At 35.3% G+C, this 10,437-nt stretch overlaps 1 non-coding gene across 1 annotated transcript; it reads right to left on the bottom strand.

The window, feature by feature from the left end:
* Positions 1-8,056: 8,056 nt before the first annotated feature.
* LOC115064004 lies at positions 8,057-8,163 on the bottom strand. The gene has a single exon (XR_003843844.1). It is a non-coding gene; the product is annotated as a U6 spliceosomal RNA (small nuclear RNA).
* Between the last annotated feature and the right edge of the window lie 2,274 nt (positions 8,164-10,437).

Genomic DNA, 10,437 nt, shown 5'->3' with positions numbered 1-10,437 from the left:
ATTAATGAGAGTAATTAGAGGCTCCTAAAACAGTCTATCATAGTTTCTAAGATAAACTTCTACATAGTATAAATGATGACTCCCTTTATTTCTGGAAGTGGCTTGTTACATTTTCAGTGTTAACTAGCTCCCACAAGTCCAAGTTTTGAACACTTGTTTCCCAGCTGTCCATGCTATTTCTGAATAATGTGGAGCCACAAGAGGGTGGGGTCTCAACCCTGGACTTACATCTTTAGGAACTGGGCTTTGAAGGTTATAACCTTAGTCCTGCCTCTGGTAGTTGTCTCAGCTTCCTGTTCTGTTAATATGTTCTACTGGCCAGTTTTCTGTCAGTTTGTCAAAGACTAGAGTCATCAGAGAGGAAAGAGCTTCAACTGACTTCATAAGACCTGGCTGTGAGGGACTGTCTTAATTATGATTGACAGACGAGGGTCCAGCCCATTGTGGTTGGTGCCATTTCTATACTGGTGGTCCTGGGTTCTATATGAAAGCAGGTTGAGTAGGCCATGCAAAGCAAGCCAATAGGCAGCACCCTTCCATGGCCTCTGCATCAACTTCTGCCTCCAGGTTCTTGGCCTGTGTGAGTTCCTGTTCACGCTGCCTTTTGTTGTTAAACTGTTACATGAAACTGTGAAATAAACCCTTTCTTCCCCAGTTTGCCTCTCTGCAGATCCTGGAGTTTGGAAGACTAGAACTGATAAATGAGGCAGCCTAAAACCTTATGCATAACCAACCTTAGTCAGAACAACAGACAGTTGATACATTAAACATTATGAAGAGTCACATGAGTAAACAAACACAAGTAAAACATACAATCACAGGTCAGACAAGCTGCAGTTAGCAAAAACATATTTTTCCATACAGGCATATAAAAATAGGAATAATGTAATAACAATAATTAATGAATAACTTGAAATAGACTTACTCCTGTCCTGGACATCTGGGAGGAGCATGAAAGAACATCCCAAGAACAATTTTGTGTTTTTTAAAGAAACTCAAGTCTCTCTCTTGTCATACTTCCTTGGAGTTTTCTCATAAGTGCTTAGAACTCTTCTCCCAGTGCTCCATTCTTGGATCCTGGTGCTCCATTTTTGGATCCTGGTGCTCCATTCTTGGATCCTGTTACAGCACTCCCCAAGTTGCTCTGCTCATCATATTCCATCACAGCGACAGTAACCCTAAGAAAGCCTCCAGTGAAAACCCTGTGTCATAGACTCATACAACCAGGAATTCCTCATTGTCTTCTGCCATGATGGATTGGAAATGATCAGTCAAAACAAACACCACACCCTTTAACTGGTTTTATTAGGTATTTTGGTCACAATGGTGCAAAAGTGACTAAAAGTGCTTTGATTATGCATAATGTAATGAATGCTATACTTTTCTACTAGTCTGTGCAAAATGAAGTAAGCAGCGAGGATCTGGAAGATTTTGCCCATCTTTTCCCAAAATAACTTCTCATAAGCCAAAGCTACAACAAACATATGGAGCAAAACTATGGTGGTAACAGACACCTTTTATCTAAGATTGACTTTTCTGGGGAACCTGTAATGTGCTAGAGTAAATTATACTATCTATATACCATTTTATTTTATTTTTCTCTATTTCATGGCAAGAAGGATTGTTGTCAATGTACATATTTTTTTAGACAGCCTTTGACTATCAAATAAATACACAGAATGTTGAAATTTTTTCATTGCTTAAATAATATTTTCTGAACATTTCCAATATAAATAAAATATTACATTTTAAGCTCTAAGACATATTATTGGTGAGTTTTTTTGTAGAGTAATATTCATGAGCCAAACTTTGATTATTCTTGTTGCACTGCATGCAATTGTGAATCTTAGCAGACTTTCTACCTGCATCCTAAGTGCTGTTTTCGACATGGTAAATGCACTAACATCAAGCATTTATACAGTGTACATTTCAGTTTCTTGTATTAAGGCAGACAATGGCCGAAAGACAAAATGATGTCAGGAGCACCTAAGGGCTTTCCAAGGTGATTTTCAGTGTAGCCCTGATATCTGGGGATGCAGTCCTGCCTAGCTAATATTCTGACAGCTCCTTGTGTGTAGCAGTACCTAATCAAATAAGCAAGATATTTTTTTTTTATGTGCTGTAAAATCTCTCTGCTGGTTTAAAGAAAGTCAAAGGGCTACAAGGACTTTAAATGAGCAATAAAAAGCAAACAGCTGAACGCAATGAAACTCAAATGAGTTTTTTCTCTGTAGGAAATTTTAAAGACTCTTTGCCTCACATGGTCAAAAAGATCTATTTTACATTGAAAGTCTTCCAAAACCCCACTTTTGTGCTATGATAAAACTAAAGCATTTAGGTCACAGATAACATTCCACTGCAGCTACTAGACCAAGAAAAAAAAAATCACTGTAAAATGGTATGAAATTCAAAACTAACTAGGGACCATGCTATACCACTACTAGTAATTGCCGCAACTGTTCTGTCATGTGACACTTCATTTGCTGTTGAGAATGTAGAAATACTCGGGTTTGCTGAATTTTGTGGACATGTTTTTATGATTGGTTATCTATGTAGAAGTTGATGTCCTATTCCATATCTGTCTCAAAGGAGAACAACATAGAAAGATGTAAATACACTTTAATCCACTTTCCTTTCAAATTCGTCAACCTCTTCTTTTCATGACTCATCACACGCTCTGGGTAATGCCCAAGAAAATGAGAGCAGTGTACATTACAATGGAGATCTTTCACTGGAATTTCAGAGATTATTACCCATAGAAATGCCCTAGCATGATTACTTGGGAATTATGTCATATATGAAAAGTAAAGATAAACGGATAGCTTAAAACTCTGTCCTTCGTGTAAAAAGGAGAAGCTAAGGAAAGATTGTCCAAATGGTCCCCTATATGCAATATTGCTCATATGTAAAATGTCTATAATTATAAAGGAGTCTGAAGTTCTACTCCAGCATCAAACTGAAGATTCCAAGTGGACTTTTTCCATAGAAAGATAATGGATTTACATGCCAGGGAGAACTATGGTTGCACTGAATGAATGACATGAGACAATGAACATACTTTGAACAATAGCATTGTTAGCAAGGGTATTAAGGGTAAAGATCTACACTAAGAGGAAAGTGCACAGAGATGGTGGCTGCTACAGTTTGTATTTGAAATGTCCCTTACAAGGTGCTGTGTTTGACTCTAAGTCTGTTTATGGAAGTTGTGGACCGTTTGGAACGTAATGTATTGCTGAATTGGTGGCCTCTGTTTTGGGTTGTAGACTGTTTCTCTTCTTTGTCCACGTGAGAAGCCATTGCCACCAGGGAATCTCTCCACCAGGCTTTCCTACATCAATGGGCTGAAATGGGAAACTTTCTGCCAAAATGCAGTTTTTCTTCTTTAAGGTACCTTTTCAGATAATTTGTGACAATAGTGAGACAAATAAGCACAGCTTTGTATGTAAATCCAAATGACTGTAAATTTCTTATGCATGTCTTCAGAATGAAAGAAAATACTGTTTATAAATATGCACAGACCACAGGACAAGTCAAGACAATCTCAGACAACATAGAACATATGATCTTCTTGATATAATGCAGTGAGATTACCACATGATGTGTCCCTGGGGAGGGTTGATAGTACAACTGACAAATGCTTCAACGTTAGTAACCTTGAAAAATACAGTCCTGTGGAGAAGACAGCTTGTAAAAGTGAGACAATTTGAGCATCTGAAAGATACAAGTGAACAAAACCTCCCAAATTATTGGCATTGGCTGATTACTGTCAAGTTGCCTTCATAGCTTACAGGGATAATGAAAAGCTGAAGACCAGCAATTAAAGGATAAAGTTAAGAGTCAAGAGTCCTTTGCGTTAGCTTGAAAAGAGGCTTTTATGTCTTATGGTGGAAGACTAGACAGTGCTGAGTACTACCCTGGAGTTGCAAAGTTCTGAAGACATTTAAATGCTCCATCTCCGAGTATCTACAATACTTTATCAGAACTCACTTTGAACTTGAGACCCTGAAATAAGTTGGAATATGCATGTTTTGAACCAAGAATCTTCTCTCTACATTCATATCTCAGACCCGTAACCATTCAGAGTTCAGTCTTCTACTGTAGGGCATGCACATCACCTGTAACCAGGGCACTGAGGACGTTTATTCTCAGAACAACAGCTTCAGGGGCTTTCTAAGGAGCTCTACTCCCAGATACCAGGTCACTTGTCAGGAAAAGACATGAAGATCCCATTGTTATAATAACTTACAGCTATGGACAGAAGGCTATCCTCCAACACAGAACTGCTTCATAACTTATGGCAATTTGAAGATCAAATATTTCAGTAGATAAACAATGTAATACTATACATATTATCAACAAAAAGAAAGAGTTGGAAGTAACTGAAGTATTTTTCTACAAATTATGAATTTATTTTTTCTTAGGTTCGCATCACACTTTTAAAACTTGGAATATATTTGCAGAACCATTTTCCATCTACACATTTGTGCTTTTGTCCTTTTAAACGATAGTGATTTACTGTGAGACACCTAGTATACAGATTTTTAATGTGTAATATTTGAGCTTTCCACTCTACCTTAAATATAGTAATTTCTGTAAATCTTTATGCTTCAGGAGTTGGCTATACTCTCTAATGAAACCACTGTATAGGAAGTTTTATAGCAGCATTTTCTGCCTGTATGGGTTTTTGTTTGAATTTTGGAATTACTAGATTGCTTTGCATCCATTTTACAAGAAGATACACTCTGACAGCAATCCTCCTGCCTGTGCTTTAACCTTCAACTGTCTAATTACATTTCCTAGAGCACATGCCCATACCCTTCAGGGGAATCTCCATGAGTTCTATTTAAGGACAATATTCTTAGGATACCATTTGAGAATGCATGTAAAATATCTTTGCCTAGCATGTCTAAACTCCCTTGTTACTATGTATTATGCACTTTATTTGATAGACAACTGGAAGAATTGACTTTTGTACTCTTTCAACTGCCTTCAAACCCCAGGCACTGTTACAAACCTCTATTTCCCACAATAGCTACCACAATATGAAGACTATAATAAGATTTAAATTCCAGGGTTTCAGAATCAAGAGAGAAGAAAAGATTTCACCATATCTACAAGACATACAAGATCTTTTGAAATATAGATACTTCAAAACAAGTTCTACTCTTGCCAGGAAATCATCTGACTGATTAAAGAATATTGGACTGTGACAAGCCTCAGTTCTTCATAATGAGAAATATGGTAATTTGAATATGCCTGTCACAAAAAATAAATTACCATTTATTATTTGAGAAAAAGAATTCATTATTTAACTCTGATATTTTATGGAGACTCATTTATTTTAACCTACCTAGACAGATAAAAAATATCTACCAGTACCGCTTCCATTAGAGCAAACAGTGACATCTATAGGGATGAATCAAATAGAAACTTAGAAATATGATTGTATAGATAGGATGAGGATTCTTTATGTTTTTAACAAAACCTACAGCTGAGGGTAGTGTTTTAATCCAGAAACAAACTCATGTGATAATTTTATCCTAGGCAATGTGACATGTAGAACTGGAAGGCAGTCTCAAATTCTACCCATCTGGAAGAACTCAGTCAATAGAATGCTTAGAACTCTCCATGAAAATGTATCAGAGTATGTTTTGATGACGGCTCACTTCTTTTTATTACTAGCAGTGAATCACATTATCCTTCACATAAATAAATGCTAATTCATTTATTTATGCACCATAGAAGGTTTTTTGGAGTCTCTGCTTCTCTAGCTGTAGGAATGCAAAAAAAAAAAAAAAAAAAAAAGAGTAGCATACTCATTCTATGGAAGCAGTCACAAGAACATAAATGGGGACTAATGTATGACAGTTCACCTTGGAGAATTCATTAGGAATCACAGTCAGTTAAAGGCTAGGTGTAGCTCACTTGTAGGAATCTCTGACAGCTCTTCCATCTTTCAATACTCGCACCACAAAGAAGATAAAAGTCACAATCAACTGTAGTACTATTTGAGAGTAAAGGAAATCTTTCTAGCTCTCTATGCCAAGATGATTAGGAAACTTTAAGGTGTGTTGAGTGTGTTTGTGTGTGTGTGTGTGTGTGTGTGTGTGTGTGTGTGTGTGCATGTGCACACATTCATGTATTTTTCCAACATTGTTAAGGACATATAGAAGAAAAATATTATTCATTGTTTTAATAAAATACTAGGTATTTTATAATAGAGGAAACAGGTTTTTGGATCAAGGTTTGAGTAGACTTCCATTTGACCCTATTGATTTGTTATAAAAGAAGTACATTATGGCAGAGACAACAGCTTACATTATGGTGGATAAAAAGCAGAGAGAAAAAAAAAAGATACCTGAGTCCCAGCATATTTTCTAGAGGCATTCCCCATATAACCTAACATCCCAGCAGTCTCTTCTTCCTAATGATTCTGTTGTCTTCCATTAGTACCACAGTCTGGCAAACAAGCCTACCATACATAATGTGTGGGAGACATTTAATGCCAAAAAATTATTCTATTAGAATACAAAATAAATTTGGAGGAAATGCAGCATGATGTTTAGCTATGAACCATACAGTGAGGTTATTGTTTTAGATAGCTAAAGGACTTACACTCAAAGTGAGTAGAAGATGGGAGGCATCATTATATACAAAAAAAAAAATCAAGACAGAGCTGTGTTTTATGTGAATGAATTTAGCAGAAATGGGAAAATAAGAAGTCTATAAGATAATAAGATAGGTAGAATGAATAACAAAAGATTTTGTATAACACTGAATATAAAAATTAGGTGAAGTTTGAGTTGATGTGTAAATGGAAAGAACAATGAATGTTTATGATACATAAGAAAGAAACATCACTGACAAGATTTAACCAGGCTAGTGTGGGAACGTGGGACAGAGAACTATTTACTCTGTCAGATTTCTTCTTAGAAATTAAAAAAAAAATTTTTTTTCTAGAACAGCTGATGCAAAGAGAAATTGATGGGCTGGACTTCAGAGCCGGTGTACTCAATAAGCTTCTAGAAAATCCTGTCGAGATATTTAGTACACTTTTGGACATATACTCACTAGAATTGGGAACTGTTCTGAATGGTCTGGACAGTGAGGAGATTTAGTAGGTAAAAGACCATTTCCAAAATACAAAGGGTTGATTTTCTGGATAGTTCCCTAAAGAATTATTTTAGGAAAAAAAAAAAAAAAAAAAACAAAGAAAAAAACCAACAACAAATATCTTTCACATAAAGAAATCAGAACCCAGGCAAGTATCAAAAGTGAGAATAACCAAGAATCAAGAAGGCACACCATCATTGTTTCTATGGACACAGATTGTATAAGAAGAGGGGCTTAAAGTCACCCCACGGATCACAACAATGATATCTTTTTATACATTCCCCAGCAGTGTTGATGTAGGTGCTAGGTCACTGTGATTTACGAACTGCTGGTAGAGATATGAAACGTTCCCTGAGAGTACAAGACTATAATGGAAGAAAATGAAGATCACAAATTAAAAGAATATCACTTTAAAAGTTGGAACCCTGCAGTGGTAACAGTATAAGAGGAAGAAACAGGTAGAGAAAAAGTAATTTCCAGCAGAGGGGAAAAGAGGAAAAGATCAATGAAATATACTTTTTAGATGAGAACTAAGTACTACATGTAGAAGCAAATCTTTGATGCGAGATCAAAGGAGAAATATAGTTGTAGATTAATTATAATATACATAGACATACCGGAATTTTAATGATAAAAGTATAGTTGACAATGTTCATTATAGGATATGATGAAACCCCATGTTATCCCCCCAAAAATCTATTAAACAAGTCATGACTTTTAATTTCAAGGCGGATTTTATTCATTTATTTATTATTGGTTATTTTATTTATTTACATTTCAAATTTAATTTGCCTTCTCAATTTCCCCTCTGCACCCCCCCTATCCCATCCCCCTCCCTCCTTCTCCCCTACCCACCTACTCCTGCCTCACGGCCCTAGCATTCTCCTACTCTGCGGCATTGAGCCTCTACAGTTCCAAGGGCTTCCCCTTCCATTGATACCAGAAAAATACAGAACACATCATGAATTTGCCTGTCATCCCCGCACAGGGGCCATGTCAATCCTCTCTGTATTGTTCCAGTGTTAGTATATGAGCTGCTGAAGTAAGCACTCAAGGAAGATTTTAAATAGTTTCTTTTTCATATGTCATTGAGGCTCTTGAACATATGGTTATAAATGCTGGAAACTAGGATCCACTTATCGATAATGAATTTAATATTGTTTTGTTCAGGTTAATGGTACAAATACATATATTATATGTATATATACATATATACACACATATATTACATATATATTGATATATGTCCACGTACTATGTATTTATACAGAAATAACTACATAAAATTGCCTTTCATATTCACACATATACGCCCTTGTATATTTCTTTCAACTATTTAATGGGTAAATGCAAATGTATTTATAAAGCATTTTAATATACATTTCATTTGGGAATGTGATTTTAATAAGCAGTAGGCTTGGGGAAAAAAGTATGTTTTTGCATCACTAGTTCAGGGCTATTTTAACTCTGTTATATTCTTTCTCACCCAGAGAGAGAGAGAGTGTATGTTAAATCTTTTTCTGCTATCAGCAGGGGTATAGTTAATGAATGTTAACCAAGAAATCTTTTTTTCAAAAGAAAAAGGAAGCTCAAAATACCGCAGAATTTGAAATTACTCTGCATGAAACTTTGCACATGAATATACTTATTATTCTTTCCAATCATCTTCTTTACTTTTCTGAGGGAATTTGTTGAGACATCATTTGAAATGCTGCGTTTGACAAGGGAAATCCAAAATGCCTCATTTAAGACAGTTCCCAGTCTAATCAATACAGTTATAAAATGTTAGCAAAAATAGAATATTGCTGCTCACCTTAACACATTTCCTATATTGTGCTGTGCTTTAAACAAATTAGACATTTTTTTCATTTTCTTTACACTTTCATTTGCAAATGAAATCTCTTGATTTGTAGTAAATCTCTTGATTTGGATACTTATGTAGGGGAGAATGCCTTTAGAATCTTAGAATAACAAACACACAGAGATAATATGATGTTGCAAATCTTATGTGCCGACAGAGAGACTGGGTAGCTCTGCTAGCAAATGGAAGAATACAAATCCCTTTATTGTTGGAGTGGATATCTGGGTCAATCGTGCTAATTGTAATGAAGCAAAGTAAAGGGAATAAAGAGCAAAAATGTAAAAAGTAGAGTAATGTAAATCTAAGTTCCCAAGCCATGGTCATTCATATGTGACACCAGAATAAACCTCTAATGTCTATCAAGGCAAGAGCAAAAAAAAAAAAAAAAAAAATCATGAAGAGCCCAGGATTGAAAATTTCACACCTAGTATGGTGTGGGTATGTTGTATGTTATCACAATATTGTAAGCAAATAAAAACTCAAAATCACATACATTAAATGAATGAAAGCACTTACTGAAAAATATTTCTTAAAGCCACTTCCTATTCTTTTGTGTTCTCTCCTTACTATCTTTCTCCTCTCCTCCTCTCAGTCTTTCTGACTAAAGTTTCCAACTAACATAAGTGAGTATTTTCTAAAATACCATTTGATTGTTACCAAATTTGGCACGTGCTCCCAAAAGTCTCTCTTCCTTTGTGTCTAGAAACATTTCATCCTTTAAGAAGATGTAGTAATAACTTTCAGAGTCTGAGATTTTATTGTAATTGCCAACTACGAAGTACAAATTCATAATGTAAGGGCAGGACATGTGGCTTCTGCATTAAAGACAAACACTTGCTCTAGCCAAAGAAATGATGTCTATGTGGACTTCTCTTGTTCTAAATGTCACAGTGACATCCAAATGGGCTCATGCAACTTGTTTGTTTAAGCGTAGAAACCTAGCTTTTATGGTAGAGAAAAAGAATGACTTGTTTTCCTCCTATGGGATTACTAACTGTTGTAATCTACAATAACTAGCAATGTTATTTGCACTACAAAATGATACTACTTGTAACTAACCTACAAAAACAAAAGTTCAAATTTTTCAAAGTAGTTCAGAAAAAAAACTCAGCCAATTGTATGGTTAAAGAGTGTAAACAAATATGAAGCACATAAAGAATTAAAAAAAAATGTGAGCTTTGTTCAGATGATTTCAAATGATTCCTTTGTGACTAAAATTTCATCACGCTCGCCTTTATCCCTTTAAGACAATATTGTTCTTTGTACTATAAACTTTAAGTGCATCCTTATTCTCAAAAACACTATATCTATTTAAGAGTGCATCATTCCTTAATACTTGAGGGCATTCTGGTGAATTTCCTCATTAATCCTGAAAAAGAAATGTTTAAGTTTCAAATAATGATTTTCTAAAAGGTCTAGTATGAACAAAAACTACTTGTAAATATTTCATACTCTTAATAATT

Source organism: Mus pahari, chromosome 4 (genome assembly GCF_900095145.1).
Source record: "Mus pahari chromosome 4, PAHARI_EIJ_v1.1, whole genome shotgun sequence".
NCBI classification, from domain to species: Eukaryota; Metazoa; Chordata; class Mammalia; order Rodentia; family Muridae; genus Mus; species Mus pahari.
Note: the sequence above shows the minus strand (reverse complement) of the source record. Positions and strands in the feature narration are given on the sequence as shown.